Below are 27,281 nucleotides of genomic sequence, written 5' to 3' on the forward strand. Positions count from 1 at the left end.
TAACAGAAACAGGATCAGAGAGTTTAATTTGCCCGAGTCACCCAGCCGGTGGGCAGTGAAGCCATCTTTCTACTCCCTATGTTACTCCCTGAGCAGAGGCGTGTGAAGAACCAAACATATTGGGAAAGAGATGTTTCCCAATGCAAAAAAGAAAAATAAACAAATGTATGAAGAAGCATCTTAGATGTCAAAACGAGTAGTGTGGCTCTTTCTAGCGGGATGAGAAAACAAACCAGGAAAAGACCACAGTGAACTGTCAAACTTTTACCCACTTTTCATTTGCAGAAAACAACCATAGAACTTTAGAAAATGAGGGATTTTCTAATCTGACCAGATACCCTCATTTTTCAGATGGAAAAATCCAAAGCCCTGCAAAATTAAGTGCCACGCCCAGAGATACATAGTAAGATAAGCAGACCCAGGGTGCGATGCCATACACAAAAAATTAAGAAACTGATCCCAGATTAATCTTTCAGTGAGTAGACTCAAATTCTCTCCCTCCCCAGAGTGTTAGTAGATGTGATTCCTACTCTCTATAAACTCTGAGTGCAGTGACCTACAGAATGTTGCACATTCTCAGTGAGTTTACTATTTCTTTCATCATATGTGTTGTTACCAATGAAGAGAGACAGAGTCACGAGTTGTAATCTGGGAAGGACTGTAGTTGAATTCAGTTCATTTTAACAAGGAAAACCTCTTGGAAAGCTGGAATAGAAAATGAACTGAGAGCATGGAGGAGGAGCAGGCTTTGAAGACATAGAAAAAAGACTTTGCCAGTAATTTTATCAAGAAAGAACCACTGTCGCCCTGGCCGGTTTGCTCAGCGGTTGGAGCATTGGCCTGCTGACCAGAGAGTCCCGGGTTCAGTTCCCGCTAGGGGCATATGCCAAAAAAAAAAAAGAAAGAAAAGAAAAGAAAGAACCACTGTGGAAATTCCCCAACAAAGCTGCTCTACATGACCCTGAGGCCTCCTTTCCTGACCCTCCTATCCGTTGCCATTGGCTTATAGCTGCTATTAAAAATAATACACAAAATAATTACAGAGGGAGAAGTATGTTCGTTTAAAAGATGGGGAGATGACATCACTCCTTTCTAAGTTTCAAACCATTAGATTATGCCATTCAGAAAATTGCTACATGCCCTTTGAGAATGCTCATCATCCCATTAAAATTTACCCTTGATCCGAACCAACCCCCTCTTAGTCATCCACCTTGGCAACCTGAGGCTTCAATTACCCATCAGCAGAGCTTCCTCCCACCCTCCTAAAGAGCCGCAGCAACAATTAACTGACTTAGTTCAATGTCCCACAGTGTACTATCAAACCCCTGATTTGCCAACTACAAAACACTGTACTGAAAGGAAAATATTAAATTGTATACTCATATATTTTTTAAATGATATACCCATAGTATTAGATTCTCATGCTGAGAGCCCAAGTAGGAGTTGGAATTGGTTGAAATCACAACAGAACCCCTTTGGATGTTCTGTTGGATGAATGATCACACCCCTCAAGTCTTCTCCGCTGATTCTAGAAATCACAAACTTCTAAGCCTAACTTATCTCCTTTTTAAATCCTTTGCTTTCTTTTTTAAGGAAATAACAGAGATGCAGAGACAACATGGCTTAATAAAGATAAGCTGAAGATTTAACCATCAGTGGCATTGATGCACTTTGTAGACAGGTGGAATGAAGCTATCATCTTCCTTGACTTTGACAAGACTTTTCAAAAAATATCTGAATGTGTTGATCTCATCATCATTTTTTTTAAACTTTAATTTTATCATTGACACTATTACAGATGTCCTCATTGCCCCTCCCCCCATCTTTGCCCATCTCGAACCGTGACAAGGCTTTTGATTTCGTTCTGCTTAGCTGTTTCTCAATGCATTGTAAATTATGGATAAAAATCATTCACTTTTAGGTCAGTCCATAACCTGTTAAAGAGACGGAAAGTCCTAAATACATTTCATTAATCTTTCATCATCCTCAAATGCATTTATTCTTTGTAGATGAGGTACGTTATAACTAATTATGTGGCTATCCCATATTTATTATTCCATATCATTTCTTTATAATTCTCTGAAAAAGACAGTGATGATAAGGCTTACAGTCAGGTTTCTTATGAAGTTGAGATATGAAGAAAACTCTGCTAACCACACATCGGCATGAATGTACTTTTTTTTTTTTATCCTCACCCGAGGATATTTTTTCCATTTTTTGTACAGATAGAATGGGAGGGAGAGAGAGGATGGGAGAGAGAGTGAGAAACATCGACGTGAAGGGACACATCGAGTGGCTGCCACCCACACGACCAACCAGGGCTGGGGACAAACTGCAACCAAGGTACATGCCCTTAGCGGGAACCGAACCCGGGTCTCTCTGGACCGCAGGCCGACGCTCTAACCGCTGAGCCAAACTGGCCAGGGCGGCATGAATGTACTCTTATCTTTCCAACCACGCTGGTAGATTTTTACACACCTCCTAGATAATCTTTTAGTCTGTCCCCATATGACTAATAGCCCACATTTGTAAAATGACACCTAAAATTAGGCTGTAGCCTGTAGCCTAATTTTTCTGTAGCCAAGGAAAGAGCAGTAAATTGACTTATATAGTGGGCCAAGCAATGGTCTTGGGCCCATTTGCCAATCACCCAGCCCACTGAGCTGAGCCATGACAATCTTTAACACCACAAATGTTTTCAGTTAGCTGGTGAAGACCAAGAGTAAATTTGCTGTAAACCTAGTTCAGAATTAATTCCAGGTTCCATAATAAAGGGTAATTCTAGATCCAAGAGTAATGCAATGCTTTCACCAATAACCCAAATGAACCCAGAAGATGGAAAAGAATGTCCCATTCGTTCTGGGGAAGCCGCAAGCTGACACCCCCTTCAGAAGCGGGAGCAGAACTTTACAACAGTGATAATAATACGCACCCAGCCCCTGCTCTGTGCCAGGCACTGTTCTGAGAGCCTTGACTTGTATCAGCTCATTTAACCCTCCCAACCGACCCTGGGCAGTCGGTGCTCACACTCTGACAATCTCTCTAAAGATCCAAAGAGAGCCCTGGACGGTTTGGCGCAGCGGTTAGAGCGTTGGCCTGTGGTCCAGAGAGACCTGGTTCGGTTCTCGCTAAGGGCACGTACCTCGGTTGCAGTTTGTCCCTGGCCCTGGTTGGTCGTGTGGGTGGCAGCCACTCAATGTGTCCCTTCACATCGATGTTTCTCTCTCTCTCTCTCTCCCCCTCCCACTCTATTTGAGCAAAAAATAGAAAAAATGTCCTCCGGTGAGGATTTAAAAAAAAAAAGAGAGAGAGATCCAAAGAGAGCCTCAAGATGCATGGTAGGACCAATGTCACCACAGTCACTGGTCCTTGATCTGACACCGCTCAGTAGCTTTTTCCACAGTGAACTTCTCTTCCTTTGGATCCTAAGTGTAGACCATCTACTAATTTTTTCTTGACCTTCAGCTTCTCTGTTTACATTGATACTGGAAGTATTCCATTTTGGCATTCTAATTCCACATATATAATTCGTGACTATAAATACTTATAAAATAAAGTCTGCTATGTCCATGAAAATATTGCTCCAATATCCTGAAATCAAAATGTATCTTATTTTGACATGGTAATAGATCCTTAATTAGAGTCATCTTCGTAGAGAATTTTCTCTTTACAAACGGCGTGCTTTATAAGCATGCTTTGAATTTTTAATATTAGATTTTTTTTCTTTTCTTCCAGTACATAAAACAGGCCTTACTAATTTGTGGCAAGGGGGTTTTATTAGACCCAATTGCTTTTTCTGGCAGGTCCCAATGAACGCAGCGTCATCGATCTATCTGAGCGACTCTGACATTTTGTTCTCTTTAGGCTGGCTGCCCCGTGTTGGCCACAGCTTGCTTTGTTCCTCATCCTTTCCCTCTGGTCACGTCTTAGGGTCTAGAAGAGCAGACTCTTTGTGATATGAAGAGAGCCCTGCGCAGACAGGGTGTGACTCTGATTCAGTCGGGGGACGGGAGAGAATGGCCCAGGCTGGGAGAGCTGACTGCTCCTTTCAGGGACTTGGCAGCTGGCACAGTACTTGAAAGGCAGCCTCAATTGCAGCCGGCTGGCATCTTGGGTTCTGTGTAACTCTAGGAGAAGACTCTGCTCAGGGCTGTCCCTGGAGTCCCAACGAGAATTCCTTCCTAGTGACAAAGCATGAGAATGAAGCCCTTCCAGCTCTTTTTACAGGTTTTATGAAAATGACACGGTTCAAACTTTTAAAGGTTCACCTGAGGTGTAAGCACTATTTCCTAAATAGTCTCTTTGAAAACTTCCATATTTCTTCTGCTTTTAAAAACAGCGTGACATTCTGAAGACATTCACATGCCATCTTTAATCTCCAGTTTAGTCAGCTCCTTTAAATCACAGACCGTCAGAGCCAATGTAACCCAAGAGGTCACTGCGTCATAGATAAGTAACCTTGTCCCAAGGAGCTGAGGTGACCCAGTTCTCACCACTCAGACTGGACGCTCCCTCAGGCTGTCACAGGGATTCTCAGCCTCCGCACTACTAACATTTGGGCTGGATAATTCTTCGTCGAGGGGGCTGTGATCGTAGGATGTTTATCAGCATGTCTGGTCCCTTCCCACTGGATGACAGAAGTACCTTCTCTCCCTCCTCCATTGTGACAGCCAAAAATGTCTCCAGACCTTGCCAAACGTCCCCAAACCAGCTCTGGTTGAGAACCACTGATCTAGCAAGTTCCTCGGCCCCTGGGCTAAGGAACAGTCGGTGTTAACAGCAACCACCATCTGCACACTGCACCTTCCTTGGTTCACATCCCCCACCGGCTGCCAATTGAACCCAGTCTCTCCTATCATACTCCTCCTCATGAGCGCCCTCCCCATGATGAGTAGGAACCATGAAACTCTCTCCGGTTCTGCAACTGTCCTCACATAATTTCCTGTGTCTATGTCCTGTCTCCTCACCTCCTGTCTGGGCTCCCTGAGACCGGAGAGATAGTCCCCCTGACTGGCATAATCCATCCTAGAATCATCCCGAATACATCCATTGCTAAGTTTGTCTTAGAAATGCCACAAATGCTGTTGGCTAAACAACTCCCAGGGAGGCCTGGCTTTTCCCGAACACAAAGGCACAGCTGCTCCGGTCACACATATAAACATCAGAGCAAATGTGAAAGGGACATACCCCGGGGAATGATGGACGGGCAGACCCCGCTGGCTCACGGTGCTGGGAAGACGAGCCTCCAAGACTGACACTTTTTCTTTTTTTTTTTATCCTCACCCGAGGACATTTTTCCATTTTTTGTTCAGCTAGAGCGGGAAGGAGAGAGAGGAAGAGAGAGAGAGAGAGAAACATCGATGTGAAGGGACACATCGAGTGGCTGCCACCCGCATGACCAACCAGGGCCGGGGACAAACTGCAACCGAGGTACATGCCCTTAGCGGGAACCGAACCCAGGTCTCTCCGGACCACAGGCCGACGCTCTAACCGCTGAGCCAAACTGGCCAGGGCGACTGACACTTTTTCACTAAATGTAAGTGGGAGAGTGAGGTTGGGACTGAGTAACCTCGGCGTGAAAAGGCGAACGAAGTCAAAACTAAAATATTCCTGAGATTTCCAAATTTTTATGTTGAGTGAAGAACCTGTCATTTAAGGAAGTAATCATACTGGGTGCTCTTTTGACCAGAAATTTTTTGGGGGAAAGAAAGAATAAACTCTACTCTCAGGAACTACAGTCAAAATGAAAGACTCATTCATTCATTCACTCGTTTTTTGTTTTTTTTAAATCCTCACCTGAGGACACTTTTGCATTTATCTTCAGCTAGAGTGGGAGGAGAAAGGAAGGAAGAGAGAGACAAACATTGACGTGAGAGAGACACATGGACTGGCTGCCACCCGCACAATCCCAACCTGGGGCCAGGGATGAACTGCAACCGAAGCACGTGCCCTTAGCAGGAACCGAACCCGGGATTCTCTGGTCCACAGGCCGATGCTCTGACTGCTGAGCCAAACCGGTCAGGGCCACTCATTTGTCTTATAATCATTTGATAAATAATAGGAAGAGTATATGTATCAAAAGAGGAGACAAAGGGCAAATCACTGGAAAGATCCTGCTGAGAAGAACGCCTGTCTAGGAAAGTGTCCTAGAAAAGGGACACAGGCTGGCTTCAGAGAGAAGGCATGGCACTGCCCACCATGGGGAAACGCCAGGGGCAGGCGGTGCTCTGGACGGAAATGCGTCAGCAGGTGTGGGGATGGCAACTGGACCTGTGCTTCCGATGAGGTTTCTCGCATCTGAGAAACCCCACTCAGGACGGGACAAAGCAGCAGCACTGATGGTAATGTCTTAAATACAAAGGGCTGATCTTTGTCATGCACACGACGGAGTTTCACTGTAAGACCGAGCGGAGGTGAGCAATACTGGGCCCATCCAGCCTTAGACCTGGGGTCAAAAGTCCACCCAGGTGACAGTTGGGGAGAACAGGGTTCTCCTCAAAGTGCCCAGAGAACGTGTCAGTGAAGCTACTTCCCTCTACCCTGTTATGGACTGACTATTTATATCTCCCCAAATCATCTGTTGAAGTCCTTGCCCTGAATGTGGCTATATTTGGATATGGGATCTCTAAGAAAGTCATTAAGGTAAAATGAGGTCATAAGGGTGAGGCCCTGATCTGATAGGATTAGTGTCCTTATAAAAAGAGGCAACAAAGAGCCCTCTCCCTCTATTCACCCCCCCGCCCCAAGAAATGCCATGTGAGGACAGTGAGCAGCTGGCCATCTGCAAAAAGCCCTCTCTAGAACCTGACCATGTTGGCGCCCTGCCCTCAGACTCCGGCCTCCAGAATTGTGAAACAATAAATATCTGTTGTTCAAGCCACCAGGTTGTGGTGTTTTGTTATGGCAACTCTAGCACCCTGCTGCATGCCCTCTGCCCCTCGAGCTAGAATCCTTGTCCAAGGTAAAAGAGCCTTGGTTCAGCCCTTCTGTTCTGGAGGCTCATTCCATGCAGCCTGGCCTTGCCCCATCAGACAGCACGACTGAGCAGCCCTGCTTTACCCTGCCTCTCCCACTTAATCCCTGTGAGGCTGGCCCGTGCCTTCCTGCTGCTGGTGGAGGGGGATGTTGGGGTTGCGTCCTAACAACAGAGGAAGGTTGCCAGGGACTCCTCACTGCCACTCCCTCCTTCTGCACCTGGCCCTATGCGCCACTCATCTTATCCCCAGCAGATGAGGGGAGGTTGAAAGCCAGACCCAGAGCTGTCTTCAGTTTGGGAGGTGACAGGGGATGGGGCCACAGGCTCTCACAGTTTGGAAGGACTTTGTTCAAGGTAAGTCTGCCTGATGTGTCTGCTGGAGCCAGGAGAGCAGCGAGCCCTTGTTCTGCTGAGAATCTGGCCAACCCGGGGTCCCTTCCTTGTGCATGCTCCCCTAGCCTGACACTTGTGATCTGAGCCCATAGGGTCTCCAGAACCACCTCCTTCCCCTCACCTGCTTTTTATAGTCTTTCTAGAGAAGCAGTACAGCTTCGTGGTTAATGCTAACTGCCTGGAAAGGACCCCACCTGGTCTATGAGACCTAGGCAAATCACTGAACCATTATGGGCCTCAATTTCCTCATCTGTAAAATGGATTTAACAATGGTATCCACCTCAAAGAGGTGCTATGAGAATGTGTGAGCTAGTACTCGGAACAGAGCAAGGCTCATTATGAAAGAGTTAGCTCGTTATTATTATTACAATTATAAGTGCCCATTCTCCTGAGGTCCTCTTCCTCCGCCCTTATCACTTTTTATACCCCCAGAGGGTCCCCTGTGACACCTGAGACGAGTGTATAGGCCCATCTCTTTGAGAGCAGGGCATCCCCAGTACAAGCGGGCACTTGACTATATATATATTTACTGAATGAACGAATGAGTGAATGAATGAATGAATTGCTCTGTGGATACCTAAAGGAGCTAGCAGGAGTGGTTAGTATTTTTCCCAAAGGACTATTTTTTAAATATTTCTGAGTAAGATTGCAACACTAAAAACTTGCCATTCAAAGGCTGTGTGTTCTGACAGCTCAGACGTGGGACCGGGAGCTCTTGCCTCTGCTTCTGGCCATGCTCTGAGTAGCTGCATGACCCGAGGGAGTCTAGAGCCTTCATTTCCCTGGTAAGAATAACAATACCCACATCCTGGGGGTATGATAAAAATTAATGAGATGGCATGTGAAATGTGCCATGAGCTTCCTAAATGAAAACCTTACATTACTAATGAGTGAAATTATTAAAAATATACCAAGAAAGCATGGAGTTACTGGGGTTGTTAATTTTCTGCAGGCAACGTATTCCTCTTGTTTAGTTCGCATCGTAGAGACAAGGTTACAGTGTTATCAGTTGGCTGTCTGAAGAGAAAGCAGATCTATTTTATTTACTGCAGGTTTCAAATGAAAAGTGAAATCCCTGTCCTCATCTCCTCACCAGCTAAAATAAAACTCAGTTTAGTACTCTGAGAATCTGACGCAGTTTGGAAGAGAACTCCAGGGCTTCGATGTGTGTCCAGTGAAGCTTTATAGATCTGGCTGTAAAAGTCCTACCGTTACAGGTTATTCCCTCCTAAACGCAGAGCAGCTGCACTCGGTCCCTGGGGGAGCTGCAGGGCTCCATGTCCTGGGGTCTCCACCCACAGCCCCCGGCACCCAGCCTTTCTGTGACACTGCTGCAAATAAGGTATTGATTTTCTAAACAGCCCTTTAAAAACACTCGGTTGTCATGTCTCAGATAATCATTTTAAAGGGAGTATTTCTTTAAAAAGCAAAAAAGAAAGAGAGAGAAAAAAATAAAAGTCCAAATAAAAAAGAAGAACTATTGGGCCCTGACCGGGTAGCTCAGTTGGTTAGAACATTCCCAATACACCAAGGTTGTGAGTTGATCCCTGGTCAGGGCACATACAAGAAACAACCAATGAATGCATGAATGAGTGGAACAACAAAGGGATGTTTCTCCCTCCCTCTCTCTCAAATATATAAATAAATAATTCTTAACTAAAAAAAGAAATATTATTTGTATGTCTAGCTTATTGCCACTCTATATTTTATGCTTCAAAATTCATGAATTCTCCTGCAGTCAAGCTCAATTTAAGGCCTGTGAATGCAGCAGCCTCCCAGCCATGTTCCCAGATCTACCATACATCCAGCCTCCATCCCATTATTCCCAATCCTGCTTCCAGGATTCCTCCCTGTCCTGCCACAGGGAGGCCATTGGTCTGGTGGTGTTAGAAATTCTCACCTACGCAGCAGAGTGGAGAACTCTCTACTGTGCCCGGCATTTCTAACTGCCTGATGGAATCAACACACAGGGGAAAAAGTGCATGGGCAGTTGACCAAGTGGTGAGAACGTAGATTATTTAAGCCTCCTGAATGTAATCAGCCATTAAAGGGTTGTTGACGTTTTGTTCAGATACACGGTTAATCAATATCATGAATGCATTTGATAAAGGTGACTTAGGAGATATGATTTATTCATCCTTGAGAGTTAATTTTCCTCTTATCTGTTTTTTACAGCAAGACCCAAGACGCTGTATCTCCTGCATTGGACACAGGGTGGGCACACAGCATGCATTCCATACACATTTGTGCATGGAAGGAACAATTATGATGCAATCCAGAATCCCATCAATGCAGCCCGCATCCCAGAGGATATCGGGGGTGAAGAGCTCCTGAAAATTGGGCATCACCAACTTGCTCCAGAGTCCGTTAAAAACCATTTTATGGACAAATTCCCCGGTTTCTCAAAAAAAGGGGGGTGGTGGTGGTTGGGGGGACTATAAGAGAACAAATATGTAAAAGACACACCAAATGCAGTGTGCACATGATTTCCATTCTGGTTCCGCAAATTAACTATAAAAAGATTCTTTTGAGACACTCAGTTTGAGCATGGAGTAAGTATTACCTGAAATTTAAAAATTATTACTTAGCCCTGGCCAGTTTGATTCAGTGGTTAGAGTGTCAGCCTGCAGTCCAGAGAGACCCGGGTTCAGTTCCCACTAAGGGCATGTACCTCGGTTGCAGTTTGTCCCCAGCCCTGGCTGAGCCCTGCGGGAGGCAGCCGCTCGATGTGTCCCTTTCACATTGATGTTTCTCTCTCTCTTCCTCTCTCTCCTTCCCACTTTATCCGAACAAAAAATGGAAAAATGCCCTCGGGTGAGGATTAAAAAAAATTATTATTTAGTCCGGCCAGTGTGGCTCAGTGGTTGAGTGTTGACCCATGCACCAGGAGGTTGTCAGTTCAATTCCGTGTCAGGACACATGCTTGGGTTGTGGGCCTGATCCCCAGTGGGGAGCATGCAGGAGGTGACCAATTGATGTTCTTGCTCATTGATATTTTTCTCTCTCTCTCCCTCTCTAAAATAAATAAATAAATAAATAAAGTTTTTAAGTGCATTGTTTAAAAAAAAATATTGTTATGTTGTTAAGTATGATGATTGCATAGTGGTTATGTTTTTTTTTTTTGTGTGTGTGTGTGTGTAAGTCCTTATATGTTAATTATGCAATTAAAGTATTTAGAGGGGAATAATATACCTGGGAAATGACATATCTTTCTTTCCAATACAACGGGAAAAACAAAACCCAGCAAAACAGTTGGGGAGAAAGGGGCAAGGTTGGCAAAAATGTTGATAATGGATGAACCTGGTGGGTTCATTGAGGTTTGTTATGCTATTTTTTTCTACTTTTGTGTAACCTTGAAATCCTCCAAAAGAAAAATATTTAAAAGTTACTAAAACCACAATCTCCAACTCTTGAACTAGAATGTACCATTCTTTTCTCATTAGTTAATTCAATGCATATTTATTGGGACTCCACTCTGTTGGTAGCATGGTGATAGGAGCTATGAGGGGTCCAGAGCTACATTAGACAAATACACCTAGGATCTGACCACTTGGGCATGGAAAACCCTGACCCTTCCCAGGTACTGGATATGCTCACTCGTAGGCCGACAGCCTCGGTTCTAAAGCTGGCTACCCCCTTCGCTCACCAGGCGATCTTGGGGAGCTCATTACCTTTTCTAAACCTCCAGCTTCTCATTTATAAAAAGCAGCTAATGGTAGGACTCCCTTTGTGGGCTGGTTGTGAGCATTAAGTAAGATAATAATAGGCCCAGCCTATTGATAACGAATCAATAATAACAGCTCATGCTCTTTCCTGGTTAGAAGCAGCCCAGCGGTGGCCCTTTGTGCCATTAGAAGGAGGCAGTTCTTTTCCGGGCTGGTTTGGCTCCAAACAAGGGTGAAGGGCTTGGTGAGCAGAGGGACAGCCCCTTTTGCTCTGGCCTGGGCTCCTTGTGTAGGGCTCAATCTGTGCATCATACGCAGAACTCTGAATAGCTTTTCCAGGCCCACCCTGATTCCCACCAAATTTCCCAAGAAGCGTGAAGGCTCCAGAGCTTGCCTACAATGTAGCATGTGGGTGATATGATCAAGACCCAAAGAAGCAGATGTGTGGTGCTGACTTGTGTTTGGTGATTGTTGTGACAGGATTGCAGGATTAACACAAAGCACCTACGCACTAAATGTTTTGCAACTAACTCCCCCCAACACTACCCCCTTCTCACCCACTCGGTTCCTCCACCAGGCTGGGGTTGAGTTAAACATGCCATTCCTGGTGCTCAAGAAATACCAGGCAATCCTACTGATTGATTTTTAATTTTTTATTTAAATTTTTTTCTTTTTCTTTTATTATTATTATTTTTTATCCTCATCCGAGGATATTTTTCCATTTTTTGTACAGACAGAGTGGGAGGGAGAGAGAGGAAGAGAGAGAGAGGGAAACATCGATGTGAAAGGGACACATCAAGTGGCTGCCACCCGCACGACCAACCAGGGCCGGGGACAAACCACAACCGAGGTACATGCCCTTAGCGGGAACCGAACCCGGGTCTCTCCGGACCGCAGGTGGACGCTCTAACCGCTGAGCCAAACCAGCCAGGGTTCTTTTGATTTTTAGAGAGAGAGGAAGGGAGAGGGAGAGAGAGATAGAAACATCGATGAGAGAGAAGATCAACTGGTCACCTCCTGCGTGCCCCCCACTGGGGATCTGGCCCACAACCAGGGCATGTGCCCTGACCAGGAATTGAACCGGCGACCTATCGTGCATAGGTCAACGCTCAACCACTGAGCCACACCAGCTGGGCATGATTTTTAAATTGTACAGATGCTCCTTGACTCACTTATGTCCCTGTAAACCCATCATAATTTTAAACTGTTACAAGTCAAAAACAGATTTACTGCACCTAACCTACCAAACATCAGAGCTCAGCCTAGCCTGCCTTAAATGTGCTCAAGGCACAATATCCAAAAAAACACTGGCAACAGAGTTGTTTACCCTGGTGATCACGTGGCTGCTGGGAGCTGGGGCTCCCTGCCACTGCCCAGCATCGTGAGAGAGGGAGTGTATCTACCGAATATCATCAGCTGGGAAAAGATCAACATTCATAGTATGGTTTCTACTGAATGCATATTGCTTTCATACAACCCCCAAGTTGAAAATCGGTAAGTCAAACCGTCATAAATTGGGAACTCTATTCTCATTTCTCCTAAATGGTGGTAACAGTGATGGTGATTAAGACATTAATGTGAATTAATTTGAATGTTTTACTTGAAATAAAAATTACTTTATCCCCAGACTTGATTACGCCTTGTCTTGTTTTGTCTCCTCCTCCCCTTCTTCCCCCCTCCTTCCTCCTCTCTCTCTTCCTTTAGTCAAAAAGCTAGCACTGTGAGCCCAACAGTCGGGGCATTCACTGCAGCATGCATCTTGTTATGCATTGGACTGGAATGTATCATCCTCATCCCAGCTGCAGGCGCCACTGGTGAGTCCACGGACAGTCGGCCACACAGCGCACATCTGTCTTGTGGAGGGAGGTGGAGCTAGAATGTGCCTGACCCTGTGGATGCCACCTTGAGAGCCACAAATGCTGTGCTGAAGGGGGCCATGCACGGCTCACTCGTGCACCATAGTTAGGCGTGGACAGATGCCATACACAGACACTGAGCAACCAGAACTTCAAACCCATTCCAATTACAGACTGCATAGGAGGCTGAAGAAATAGTTCACAAAGTTCATGCTTTTTGTCAAAGTTTTGGCGAAGGATCATGGGGAAGCTTTATCAATGCTAGAATCCTTATATATGCTATGGTTTAGGAATATCTTTCTGAATAAAATGTCCTACAACTACATAGACACTCATACATACTCAACACACACACATAATATAAATTTGTATGCATTTATAAAACTGGAATCACACCAGAAAACTGACAGGGGAAAAAAAATGCTACCTCGAACAATCAGGTAAAATCAAACCAAAATTCATATACTACAGCAGAGTGTAACAAGCAGGACGTATTACACAGTTATTGTTGGAATGTTCTGATAATTAAGACTCTGACCTCCCAGATAACAAGTATAAGGTTAATTAAATAAAGCAAAGAAGATATGTTAAATCTGTGCATTAAAGTGTGGTATGTGAGTCCATTGTTTTCTGACGCATGCCAGTTACACGATACATTTCTTTTAGAATCTGCCTGATACATTGACCCCAACTGTGTCATAAATACCAACCTCTCTGCTCTGCAGTATAGATTGATTTCCTAAGGAGAACAAGGCCTCCACTACTACAGAATTCCTATCAAGTAAAACTCTTTTAAAGAATTTTAAATAAATGCTAGATTAAAGTTGAAAAAACATCAACACTTGGAGAATGCATTTTAAAGACTTTTAAACAATGCAGTTAAATCAACCACTATTTATGACCATACTTTCTAATTTAAGCAACATTTTATATTTTTAAGCCTATTCCACTGGTTTCATTTGAGAAAATGGAAAGTTAACATTTTGAGTTATTTCAAAGACAGTCTCTACAGTTTTAATCTCAGTCATGATTATCCCACGTGTGTATTATTCGGGTCATTTTCTTCCAACTCTATGTTTTCACTGCCTGCCTTCAGTCACTTGATATGTAGTTTTTTCTTACATTCAAAAGCAGTAAACACTCTTTGTGGAAATTCAATTATCATCTATACCTACCAGGGAGAAATGATTGCTTAACAACTTAGCATTATGCCAGATGGTTTTATAAACAAACATGTTATTAACAGTGTTTACTGAAACAAAATAATGCATGGTAATTTGTAATTTATTTTACCTTCCTACAAATAACATATCACGGGAAAGCCTTCTTATGGAAACATTTAGTTCTATAAGCCCATTTTTGGGTGTGTGTTTGCAGAGTATGCTGTTTGATGGATGTAGTTTACTTTATATAACTAGTCCCCTAATGTAGGTAAATTAATATTATATACAAATGCAAAAAAAAAAAAGCCATCCTTGTACACATAGGTTGGCAAATTTTTCCTACTTAAAATGTTTTCTTTATATATGTAGCTGGTTATATTTTCCCTGTTTGTTTGTTTGTTTTTTTTTTTTTTTTAAGTCACAACAGATAAATCACGAATTTAAGAAAATGAGGAGAAAATTGGCAAATGAGCCTTGGAAAGTACGTTTTTATATTTTATATTATTCAAACATTTGCATATTTTATCATTTTCTCTGTTTCTGAGCTAGAAAATCTTCAGGAGAGAAATTTTGGGTGGAGGGACTTAGGACCACTTTGAAGAGCTCCTGCAAACCTGGGTCTATTTGCGGACAGAACCTGGGGCGTGTCTCCTTCTCCCTCAATTGTGTTCTTTGCGAAGGTTTGACCACAGTGTGTCTGCACCTCTCCTCTCCTGCACTTTTCTCTGGGGAGTTGCTCCTCCCCTTCCTTTCTTATTATGGGAGATGTAGGGTTCTCCATACCCCACAATCTTTTACTTGTCCTAGAGGCAAAGGGAATTCGAGAGCTGAGAAATATCCATGTTAATTCTCAGTACGGCAGTGAACTGGAAACAAATAAATACTCCAAGGGTAAAGTCAAACATAAAAACTGAGTAAGATTTCAAAATAAACATTGTTTCTTTGTCATTTTGTTGCACAGCTTTTGATCCTTTTGTAACAAACTTTTCATTCAGGACTTCTTTCCACATTGCAATTTGCCACTGCATCATTCTTATGTCATGGCATATATTTTCAATGGCCTATTTGTTTAGAGATATTTTTCCCCCTTTTCTTATTGCCAAATTCTGTGAACAATGAATTGCTTCAGTGGGAAATGCCATGCCGTCTTTGCAGAAAGAGCATGTGTGCAATTGTATTCCCTTGTGCTTTCATTGGTTTGGTTGTGTGTTATAAAAGAAAGCATTTAAAAAATACAAAATAGCCCAGGTTAAAGAGAAATAAAATCCAAATGTGCTCTTTTCATCTCTGGGCATTTACTGTTCACCTTTAGCACAGTTACCAACTGCAGAGCTTAGGGAACTTGACGGGGAGGTCAGATAGCTCCGTAACTCGTGGAGCCAAGATTTGAACCCAAACATTCTGACTGCAGAGTCCAAATTCTTGATATTACTCTATGGCTGATTCCACCTCACATACCCAGCTCTGTGGTTAGGTAAAAGCTAAAATAAATAAATAAATAAATAAATAAATAAATAAATAAATAAATAACAGCCTCTACTGCATAGGAGACATTTAATCTGAGGTCACCAGACAGACTCCTGGGAGGCAGAAGCACAGCAGACAGAGCTGGAGGTTCAGGTGAAGTCTGTATACTTTATACTGTATACTGAATGTAGGCATTCCAGATTCTGTCCCCTTTCATGCTCCCAGAATGGTAGAAATAAATTTTATCCACCCAAAGCAGACGTATTCTTAGGAGACTTCTTAGTCTTAGAAAAAACTAAATGTCCCCACTAAAGAAAAATCCTCCCAACACCGCCTTTTGAGGTCTCCCAGAGAAACACCTGGCTCACTGCCAGATCATCCTTCAAGGGAGATCCACCAATGACCCAGCCCCCAATCACACAAGGACTGCAGTCAAATGTTTTAGAGCCTCTCCCTTAAGTATGTGTGGACTGTCAAGGTCACCAGACATTTGAAAAAAAGAGAAAGTCTGAAACAAACAAACATGTGCCCTGACTGGGAATCGAACCGGTGACTTCTTGGTGCACGGGTCAATGCTCAACCACTGAGCCACACTGGCCAGACCTAAATAGTGATTTAATCAAGACTTGTACTATGAGTTGCAGGGAAGGAAAGAGAGAAAATAGAGTGTAGAAGAGGAAGCTAAAATCTCATCTACTGTGACTGAGAGTCCATAGATAATATGTAAATTGATTAATAAATAGCAGGGTAGGTACATGCAAGGAAGTCTCAGGAAGGATATATGAGAGGCAGGTGAGACTGTTGCCTCCAGAGGGGGAATTAGGGGTGCTGGGGGCCAGGGTGAGAAGGAGACTTTTCATTGTTTTTATCTCTTTTTTTTTTTTTTTAATTTTTAACTATATAAATACATTACTTATTTGAATAATAATAAAAGAAATAGCAGAAAGAGGATAATTTTTGCAAACAGGGAACTGTAACAGAAGAACAGCTAAGAACTTTGAAAGGGGCTGACTTCCGGGCGGAGGACAGGGGACAGGGTAGGAGAGAATGAGACTGCTGTATTTCCACACAAGCTGATAAGAGGATCATTTTGTTTTTTAAATTAAGTGCATGTATTTATTACATAAGTAAAAGTTAAAACAGCACTAGACGATGAAAACACTTTCCAGGGCGAAGCGAGCTTACTTGTGCAGGTAAATTGGGTCAGGTGAAAGAAAACTGGACAGAGTGGAAATCTGTGGAGACGTCAACGCTGAGTAAGCAAAATGCTAATGCCCTTGATAACGCTTTTGTTCAAACACCTTTTCTCTAAAAAAGTACAGTATAAAGTGGATTTGTACGCAAATAACAAAAATTAATACAACTTAAATCACAAAGCAGGGACATATTTCCTAGGCTTCTTCACAGCAGGTGTTAAAATTTAAATCTAGAAAACTGGATCCCAGAGTCCATGATGTGAGTTGTAATTTTGGAATATCAATAACATAAAAGTTTCAGAAATTTACCAAAACCACTTAATTGTGTTAAGTCAACTAAACAAAGTAGTCTTAACTATGGCTACATGCATTTGGGTAGCATAAAGATTATTTTCTTCATAGGTTCTTGGAAAAACTAGGTTATTGCAGGTTTTAAGATTCTACTTCCAAAAAACCATTACTCCTAAGAAAGACACCCTTTCATCCCTCCAACTCTGGAGAGCATGGTACATGTCTCAACCCCTTTCTTCAATTCACTCGATCAGGTGGTAACCGATCCCTTGGGTACAAGTGTGCGAAGGAAGGTTCATCCAGAGTAGCATCCTGGTTTCAGACGCTGTGCCCTGGTGGGGCTACCTCACTGGGAAGAAGAGTTTTTCTAATTAGCAAGGGGTCACTTTAACTGAAGCCGATGATAATTGACACCAACACCTGCCATCCCTCTTGCTCTGCCTCAGTTCAGAAACTACCATTTCATAGCCACTCATTCAGTCATTGGAATGTTTAACTTGATGTGTGCACTTGATTGGACCACAGGGTGCCCAGACATTTAATCAAACATTATTCTCCAGAGTGGGAATAAGGGAGGCTGGGGACCAGGGTACTCTGATGTTCCTGCAAGAATGTTTTTGATTGACTATAACATTTTAATTGGTAGAAGAAAGCAGATTGCCCTCCACAGCGTGGGTGAGCCTCATCCAGTCAGTTGAAGAACTGAATAGAACAGTTGGCTGGTGTGGCTCAGAGGACTGAGCATCATCCCATGGACTGAGAGGTCCCAGTTCGATTCCCAGGTGAGGGCACATGCCCAGGTTGTGGGCTCAGTCCCCAGTAGGGAGCGTGCAGGAGGCAGCCAATCAATGTTTCTCTTACATCGATGTTTCTCTCTCTCTCCCTCTAAAACAATCAATGAAAATATATATATATTTTTAAAAAGAACTGAATAGAACAGAAAGATGCACTCTGTCCCAAGTAAGAGAAAATCCACCAGTTGACTGCTTCTGGACTTCATCTGCAACATTGATTCTTCCTGCCAGATACCTTTTGAACTAGAACACTGGCTCTCCGGGTCTCCAGCCTGCTGTCCCACCCTGCAGATGAACTTGCCAACATCCATCCTTGTGTGAGCCAATTCTTTATAATAAACTAACAAACAAACATCTCCTTGGCCCTTTTTCTCTGGAGAACAATGACTAATACACTCATTCAAACAAATATTTATTTAACATGGACTATCTGCCAAACAATAAACTAAGTGCCAGGATAAAGAGTTAAAGTTACCATCTGTACCCTTGAGGATTTAGGAATGTGGCCATTATGCGGACAACAAATAGTTTCTCCCAGAGCGAGCTGGCCCCACACGGAGAGAACGTGCACATGCATTTCATTTAGGAGTGCGAGGCTTCATTGGGCTTCTTCGTGATTAAAGTCTGACCAAGTTTGCTTAGGCACTCGGTTTTTCCAGTCTTGCTTTATCTGTTTTTTCCAGTGGATGGAAGGTTCTAGTGAAATACTACAAATTTCCACTCCCTAATAATGCCATCTGCAGAGGACACAGTGTTTTCATTGGCTTCTGGTCCACGGAGTAACCTTACTTATCTTTTTGTGTGGGTCTCAGACATAATTACCACCTTGGAATACTGCCCAATATTCAGACATCTAGGAAACTTGTTGGACCTGCTTTATAGTGGTTGGCTTGTGAGAACTAGATACAAAGAAAACTTACAAGCACACTGGCCTTGTCTGAGAGACTTCTTTGAGAACACTAATGAAACCCAAACTGGGGAACAGACTATTCCAAGGGATTCTGCTGTGCATCATACTCGGTGTAGAATATACTGGAAAGAGCAATGGCTTTGAAGTCAGATGAGTCTGAGTCCAACTCCTGTGCCTGCTTCTTAGTAGCTGGTGACCTCGGAGAATTTATTCAACCTCGCTGAGCTTTGGTTTTCTTACCTCTTAAAATGAGGACAACAATACCTTATCACAGGATTCCTGCTAGGACTGCCCAGGATCATGCTGATACAGGGACAAGGACAGTGCCTGACCCCTAGGACACAATCAACTGAGGTTGCTTTTTAACAGGGAGCGTCGGTGTATCTCTGACCCATCTCTGCGCTTGTAAAGCAGTAGGGGTTGGTTATAAACATTTGCTTGCAAAACGTTTCTATATAAAAGGAAAGATTCCAGTCTTCATTTCAAAATTTTGCATTGAGCTTTTGGAACAAAGGACCTAGTTTAGTTCAAAGCACAACAAAATCTTTGTTACTCGGAACACTAGAGAATGGGCCATAAATAAATGGCCCAAATCTGACCAGTAAAGAGTTAATTCACATTGGCAAGACGATGGTGCCTGGTCCCTCTCTCCTTCCTTGAAAACATAAATGTGAATGAAAGAACAAAAATGGAAGGGCTTATTGTTTGTGAGGCACAGAGCTCCCCATCCACTCTTAAAAAAATAAAGCCTGGAAAACAACCATCTTCTAAAAGTCCTAATACAAGACTGTTTTGTTTTTCTTTGGGGAAGCTAATGAGCTCAGTGATGCCTGCTGGACTATCTCAGAAATGCTCATTCCGGGAACCTTGGTGAGGGGGGAGGGGCAGATAACACAGCTTACTCAGCCCAGTGATTACGTTTAACAAAGAAATTGGGAAAGGAGGGGAAGAGAAGGGTGGGGAGAAAATGTCACTCCGAAGGGTCATAAAAAAGACGTTTCAAAACCACAGCATGAAGACTGCAACTGACTCATATTCTAAAAATTGCACTTAACTGTTCTGGAAAGTTGTAACAGAGAGATGTAACAATGGAAACATTACCCATTGCCAAATCTAAAGCATAGAAAAGTTGTAACTTTCGCTTGAAATAGCAAAAAATAAAGGGCTGTTGGGATATATCCAAAATGAGGTGATCCCATACTACCTTTAATAAAAATGTTCGAGTCCTGCATTTTCACAAAGTTAATCTGTCCCAGAAGTAACTGGCAGGCACAGTTTATTACATCATTAAACTCGCAGCTCCAATTAGCTGTCCAGAAAGGTTGGAGGCCAGCACCGGGCTGACCATGGACCACACAGTTCACCGACAAACCTCCTGGGAGCCGGTCTTCTCACAGACTGAGGAGTGTATTTAAATTTTGATTAACTTGTGCAAGTGATAGTTTGAATTACAGACCAACATAAAAGAAAAAAAAGAACATCCAAGCAGAGTTTCAAATGGTCCCACAGGAATTTGTAAAAATTCAGGGGGCTTTTCATGTCACTGGTACAAGAAAACTTTCATGCCCTAAGGGTTCCACAGTGGCTTCATCCTCATTCTGATATTGAAACTGGGGAGAGTCTCCTCTTCGGTCCTTGTCTTGTTAACAATACTCATCACGGGTTAACCGTCTGTGCGCCATGGACCATGCTGGGCCCTCTACGTCAATTCTCTGTATTCCTTAAAATAACGAGTGGGTGTCCCACTTCTAGATGGGAAATCGGAGACCCTGCGTGTCAAACAAATTGCTCACACACCTTTGGGATACAAATCCAAGCATCTGTCTCCAGAAAGAAGGCCTGTCTTCTTTCTCCCCATTAACCATCAAAGTGAAGCTGCTAAATCCATGCCTTTTGAGCAACTGCTTCAGCTGTTTGCCTCCAGTTGAAAAGTATTTCCACCTTCTCTGCTTACCTTTCCAGTTCCAGACCTTTCTGCAAAGCCCTGGCGCCACCGTGGAGGACTCTGCTTATACTGCCAGCACCAGTGTGCGCCTTCCAGTCTGGCGTAGAACAGACCGCGTATTCCTCGTTTCGGCATTGGTCAGTCCAGCCGCCACCCAACACTTTCTTCATTATTAACCCCTCCGGTGGCTTTTTTCTTGTTTGTTTGTTACTCTTTCTTCTAACCATGATGGCAAGAGCTAGTCTTTTATTTATTTACATATTTTTTAATATGCCTTTATTGATTTTTTAGAGAGAGAGGAGGGAAGAGAGAAAGACATCCATGTGAGAGAGAGACATTAATCAGCTGCCTCCTACATGCCCTCTACTGGGGATCAAGCCCACAACCCCGGCATGTGCCCTGACCAGGAATCGAACCAGGACCTCTCAGTCCATGGGATAATGCTCATTCCACTGAGCCACACCGGCTGGGCAAGAGCTAGTCTTTTTAATGGCTATATGCTTCCTTCTTTATACTTAATGGGAGAAACAGAGTAATTATTTAATAGATATACAATGTCCTGCATTTTTGTTGCCTACTGTATATAACTATGCATTAGAAGGATAACTTACTTTTGGGGTTGATGATGAGAACAATCTACTTTAAAATAAAACAAAATTTCCAATGGAATTGTTTTTGCACTTTACTAATATTCTTATTAACCTCACATACCAAGAATCTTAGATCATGCAGGGCAGTGATTAATTAAACAGCCATGAGTATACAGCTACATTTTAGCAAACAGTATCAGACTTCCCCTAATTCTTCTACCACCATCCTAAAGAAGTTCAAAGGAATGGTTTTGAGTTTTACCTTCTCTCTCTGTCCCTGGACACACTTAAATAGATGTTCTCTTAGGAGTAAATTTGCCAAAAAGAGCCAACAGGAAGGTTCTAGAATGGTGAGGCATCTGGATAAACTACCTTAAGGAAAAAATACAAGTTGGCTGTGTAAACAGCCCATTGGCCAGTATTCTCCACAGGCAACCTGTCATTATGGAGCCAGAAATGGGTAGAACTTGATCCAGGCACAGGGCACGGCAATTGATACAATATCTCACAATCAGCCTGGGCTACGGCAGGAAGACAGACAGACATCAGGTGAGGCTGATTCCAGACGCCACTGTGCAGGTTGGTCCCGTGACTACGAGGAAGCTGCAGTAGGAGGAATCTCACACAGCCATTCCAGAGTCACAGGCTGCAGAGTGGTCTCAAGTGAGTCAGACCCTTGAACGGGTCTAGAAGTGCTCACCTTACATCCTGGTCCCTGGAAGCTGGCCTCCAGCTGGTGGCACAATCTGATGGGATAGAATGTGTTCATCTAGGATTCCAGTAGAATCTCCCCATCTTCATGCAGTCATTAGGAGAGAGAAGATTACACCAGGGTAGAGAATATCTGCCCCAGCCTGGGGCCTTGGCAGCTCAGTATTTGGGCTGGTGTGGCTGCTACCTCTCTAAGAAACACATTTCTAGGTTTGGGCAGTCAGAACCCAATCAGCTAGCCAAATCCTATTTCCTTCCCTTTCCTCTGGGCTGTTTCCACATTCTAACTTCAAAACTCTCCTTCCTGTTTCATTGATAGTAAGCTATTCGGATCACAGGTGCTGTTTTTTCAACTTTGGAGAACTGAGGGGCTGGCAGAAGGACTGAGACAGCAGGGCCACAGCTTCGGGAGGTTGTCATCACCGTGGAGGGAGCCTGGCATCGGTTCAGTCACTCTGGGTTTTCTTGCTGACCCCAAGCCCACGGGGAGTGAAAATGGGCAGCTGCTATGAAATGCTGATTGCATCTATGTACAGTGCCACTTTGCTTAACAAAGTGGCTTTGAGAAAGCTGGCTTCTGTTCATGGTGCTGGGGTATGTGCTCATCTCCTCTGTGTGAGTCCCTGTCATCTGGCTCCTTGTCACCTGGAAGGCTCTCCATCCCTCCTCACTGGGAAGGAGAGAGGTACCACCCCGGTCTGCCTTCCTGTCACTTGGCCTGTCCCCAACATCCAAACAGAATACCAACAGCCCTAACCCAGAGGGCAGAGGCAGTGAGAACCCAGCCGTGACATGTTTAGATCTCCTGATCTTCTCTACCTCTGGCAAAGAAGTTCTTACCTGGGGAGAGTGGTCTGGATGCCTCCTCCTTGCTCATGGAGACACACTATCTTCCATTGCTTGTGCAGTTTAGGGAAGGCTGGAGGGAGACTGAAGAGATGCGGGAACTGGGGACTTTTGGAAGCATGCTACAACATTAGCGCTGCTTGCATGCATGGCCAATCCACGTCGCCCTCTTTCCCAACCCAACAGACACCAGAAGGGCTTCGGGTCAGTTCCCACGCATCCCATAGAGGGATCAAGCTTTCCAAGCCCCATTCACCCCAACTCCACCACACCAGCAGGGAGCTCTGAGTGGTTCACATTGGGGAGAAGACAGGTATGGTTACCTCCTACCTCCGGGGCCCATGGTCACTATACCAAAGTCCAGGGATCACCCTCCTTAACTTTCAGTCAAGGGAAGGGTAGGGAACTAGAGAATTTTTCTCATTCAATAATCCAGAGAGATCTATCAAGGAGTACACACTCAGCCAGAAAGACATAGGCCTTCAAAAAGAATGAAGCAGAGAAATATTTAAGCTAAACAGAAAGCATTAAAAAAACAAACAAACAGCCCTGGCCGGTTTGGCTCAGCGGTTAGAGCGTCGGCCTGCGGTACAGAGAGACCCGGGTTCGGTTCCCGCTAAGGGCATGTACCTCGGTTGCAGTTTGTCCCCGGCCCTGGTTGGTCGTGCGGGTGGCAGCCACTCGATGTGTCCCTTCACATCGATGTTTCTCTCTCTCTCTCTCTTCCTCTCTCTCCCTCCCGCTCTATCTGAACAAAAAATGGAAAAGTGTCCTCGGGTGAGGATAAAAAACAAACAAACAAACAAACAAACAAACAAACAAAACAAAAAGCAGAACTGGAGTTAGAAGAGACCCTGGGAGAACAGCAAGTCCATCCCTGCTCCTCCCCCACAGAGCAGGAAAAGTCCAGTGCTGAGGTTGGCCTGTGGGCCAGCTTCCACAGGTGTGTTTTGTTTGGCAAGCACAATATACTTTTAAAAAATAGATATGTTTTTATTGATTTGTAGAGAGGATGGAAGGGAGAGGGGGAGAGAGAGTGAAACATCGATGGGTTGCTCCTGTATATACCTTGACTGAGGATCAAACCCACAACCTGAGTATGTGCCCTGACTGTCAATCTAACTGGTGCCCTTTTGGTGCATGGGACAACACTCCAACCAACTGAGCCACACGGGCCAGGGCCACAATGTACTTTTAAAGGTTTTACTCCTAATTAGTTGCCAATCTGGGAAAGCTGGCTACCATCCAGGTGTGGATCACAGCTGACCCCACAGGTAACAACCCCCACCCAGTTAGCCCCTGGCCCTCCTGGGGCTCGCGTGCTCCCTGCTAGCCCTGTAGCCATGGACTGTCTCTTAGGCAAAACCAGTGCTTCTCTACCTAGTGTTTCCCCCAGGAGCTCTGCCCAAATACCCATACCTGCGCTCAGACCAGATAAGTCAGAATCTGGGCCTGGGGAGGGACCCAGGCCTAAGAGTTTGAAAGCCCTCAGGTGACTCTAACATTAGGTTTAAGAATGGCTAAGACAAGACCGTGAAGGGCAGATGATAAGTTATTCTCTTTTTAAAGCTCCTCAGGGGCTCATGTCACTCATCATTTTGAAGTTCTTTATCATATTCTATCAAAATCTGCTTTTCTTTATTCCATTCTTCTCAGCATGTCAGACAGCCGGGGGAGGGGGGTATTGTTTTAACTTTTCTTCTTTCTGTTTCATTAAGTATTTTGGACCCTCCATTCTGAACCCCTCCTCCAGTTTCTCCACATTCTTTTTAAAGTACGATGGACAAAATTAGAAACAATACTCCACCCATTCATTTATTAGAGTAGAATTCGGTAGAGGTATTTATTTCTGGTTCTATCATGTTGTACGTAATCTCTCAGAATCACATTAATTTCTTTTCACAATGCTTTCTTTTTCTTTTTGATTTCTTTCTTTTTAACCTAATCATTAGCTGGTTTTAATTAGTGAAGAACTCGTTTGCAAAAACCTGAGAAATCACACTCCAGGATGGAAAACCAAGGTTTGGGAAAAAATTAAAGCACAAATATCACACCTTATTTTCTAGTTAGAGGGACATCAACCTTTCCCCAGGGCCATAACTAATATGTAAAATCAGTGGGGTCATATGCATATTCATAATAGTTTTAGTTCTTTGCCTTACAAATTAATGTACAATCAATAGAATAAAGTGTTTTTAGGCAATTTCTAAGCTATTTTGATAACTTTTTCTGAGGATTGTTATTTTAAAATTTCCTATTTTGCAGGGTTTTTTCCCCCTTCCTACTAGCGCTCATCAAGCCAGTCCTGGAACTGTCAGATTATAACAGAAAAGCTGCTAGAGGAAGACAGAGTAGGAAGACCAGCACAAATCTTAGCCCATCTCTGTAAGAGCTCATTTTGCTCTACCCATTTTACAGATGACAAAACCGAGGCCTGGAAAGCTTCAACAGCTGGCCCCCAGTTGAAGGCCCACACACCCAGCATCACCTGAGTCCCAGCTCTGGCCCACCCCTTGCAGAAGGTGCAGCCTCCCGTGGCCACCAGCACCAGACAATCAAGAAATTGAGCCTCAGAGAAGTCGAGAGTCGGGCTTTCGATCTGGCTGCGTCTCGGTGTCACACACTCTGGCCTGAACCAGATAGACATGAAAATGCACACTGAACATGACATTCTGGAGCCGACCGAGGCTGTTAAACGCTCCTTGGACCCCCTAGGAAAAAGCTAAGGTTTTTCCACAAATACATAAACCATGGAGAGACCCTCGCGTGATGCGAGCTTTGTAAAGCTGAACATCTTGTTCAGAAATAAAATATAAAAACCAATGGGAACTTCCAGATCTCCTCTAGCAGTGGATGGAAAAAACCACACCCCTTCACACTCGTGCTTTGGGGAGAAAGGAGAGAACTGAGGTCTTTTCGCTCTGTGTCAGGTCTCCATAAAATGTCTGCCCTGTTAGAACACACTGTGCGGAAGGGGAGGAAGGAGTGAGCTCGAGACTCGGAACCCCAGAGGCTCTGAGATCCCCAAGGAACACAGACGGCGCACAGCCCTCCCACAGCACAGACCACAGCGCACAAAGGCCCCGGACGGGAAAACACCAGACCAATCTCATTGTTTCAACCCCACCGTAAAGGGCAGCTTCTCCCCTTTCTCAAAAAGGACCCGAGGAACTGGGGCCGGGCAGGGCCACCCCGGCTGCCTAGGCCCCGGGTTCTTTGTGTATCTGTCCCCAAAGCAGAGGGCCCGTCCCCAAGCCGCGTGCTGGAGACAGAGCGCTCAAACCCCCTCCTGCAGTAGCCGGCTGTCGCCTCCTCGTCGCGCCGGCGCGAACCACACTAGGGCAGGCGACGTGCGTGGCGAGGCCGCCCGCAGCCCGATGCCCACGCGCCAGCCCCTCCTCGCGCCGCCTCCGCGTCCGGGCCACCGGGCTGGACGCCTTAGGAGCCCCGCCGGCCGCCAGCGGCGCAGAGCCACGCGTACTCACGTTTCCGCCGTTTCCCGGAGCTGCGCACTGCCCCCGCCACCGGTCATTAGCGACAAGGAAACGTGCTCAGAGCCGTCCTTCAGGCAGCGAGAAGTGACCAGCGGGCGGTCAGCCGAAAGCCCCTCACTTTCTGCGAGCTCACTCGAAATGCTCCTGGGGCCACCAACGCAGCTGCCAGGTTTAATAACGGTGTCAGACAGCCCCTCCTCCCCACAGAGACACAGAGATGACAGGCTGGGGACCACGGTTTCCACGTTCAACCGCAGTCACCCTACCTCAGCCCCCGCCGCGCCGCAGCTGCACTGACTGCAGGGACCGCCAGGCAAGGTTCGAATGCCAACCTTGACCTTGGAATTCTCCAGAAACCTCAGTTGTTTCCTGTTCGCTCCGAGCCTCAATCTGACAGTCGTCCCAACGGTGCTTATGAAACAAAACAAGAGGCGGGTGCGTTTCCAGTTAACCTAACGAACCTGCGGCTCAAACGTGAAGGGGATCTACTCCAAGGACCGCCGCTAACCTCGCTCCTGTTTGTGCCTGATGGCTGGGCATTGGTGGGGTACCCTGGCTCTATGCAGGGCGCAGCGAGCTCCTGGCGCCCACCGCAAAACCCCCCTCTGCAGAGGACTCCGGCCAACTGGACCTTACTGTCTGGGGGTATCCTTGGCGGAGTCTCCTTGACCTGGACCATCTCCAAAGTGCGGACAGCTCCTAGAGGGCGCCTGGATTTTATCCAGCCGGAAGGAATCAGTGGTTCTGGATTGCAAGTGAAAGTGCTTTATCAAAAAATACAGCACATGTAACTGATGCAGGGCGCAAGGCAGCCTAGCGGCCACGCCCAGCGGCCTCTCCAGGGCCCTGCCCCCTCCCCCTCCCCAGGGCTCGTCCCGGGCGCCCTGGAGCCCGCCGCACCTGCCTCTGCAGGGAGTGGTTTCCGTGGAAACTCCGGAGAGCCGGTTCTCCCTTCCCAAACGCTGTTACCCTGACAACTGCGGC

The 27,281-nt window shown here is 45.0% G+C and overlaps 1 protein-coding gene across 1 annotated transcript in view; it reads right to left on the reverse strand.

Moving 5' to 3' along the window:
- The window catches only part of TRIM2 (tripartite motif containing 2), a 138,343-nt gene extending 111,903 nt beyond the window's left edge, over positions 1-26,440 (reverse strand). The window contains exon 1 of the mRNA XM_036240476.1: positions 26,289-26,440. The gene's annotated coding sequence lies outside the window, so the exon portion shown is untranslated. The remainder of the gene's footprint in view (positions 1-26,288) is intronic.
- Positions 26,441-27,281: the final 841 nt, after the last annotated feature.

This window comes from Molossus molossus, unplaced genomic scaffold (genome assembly GCF_014108415.1).
Source record: "Molossus molossus isolate mMolMol1 unplaced genomic scaffold, mMolMol1.p scaffold_m16_p_4, whole genome shotgun sequence".
NCBI classification, from domain to species: domain Eukaryota; kingdom Metazoa; phylum Chordata; class Mammalia; order Chiroptera; family Molossidae; genus Molossus; species Molossus molossus.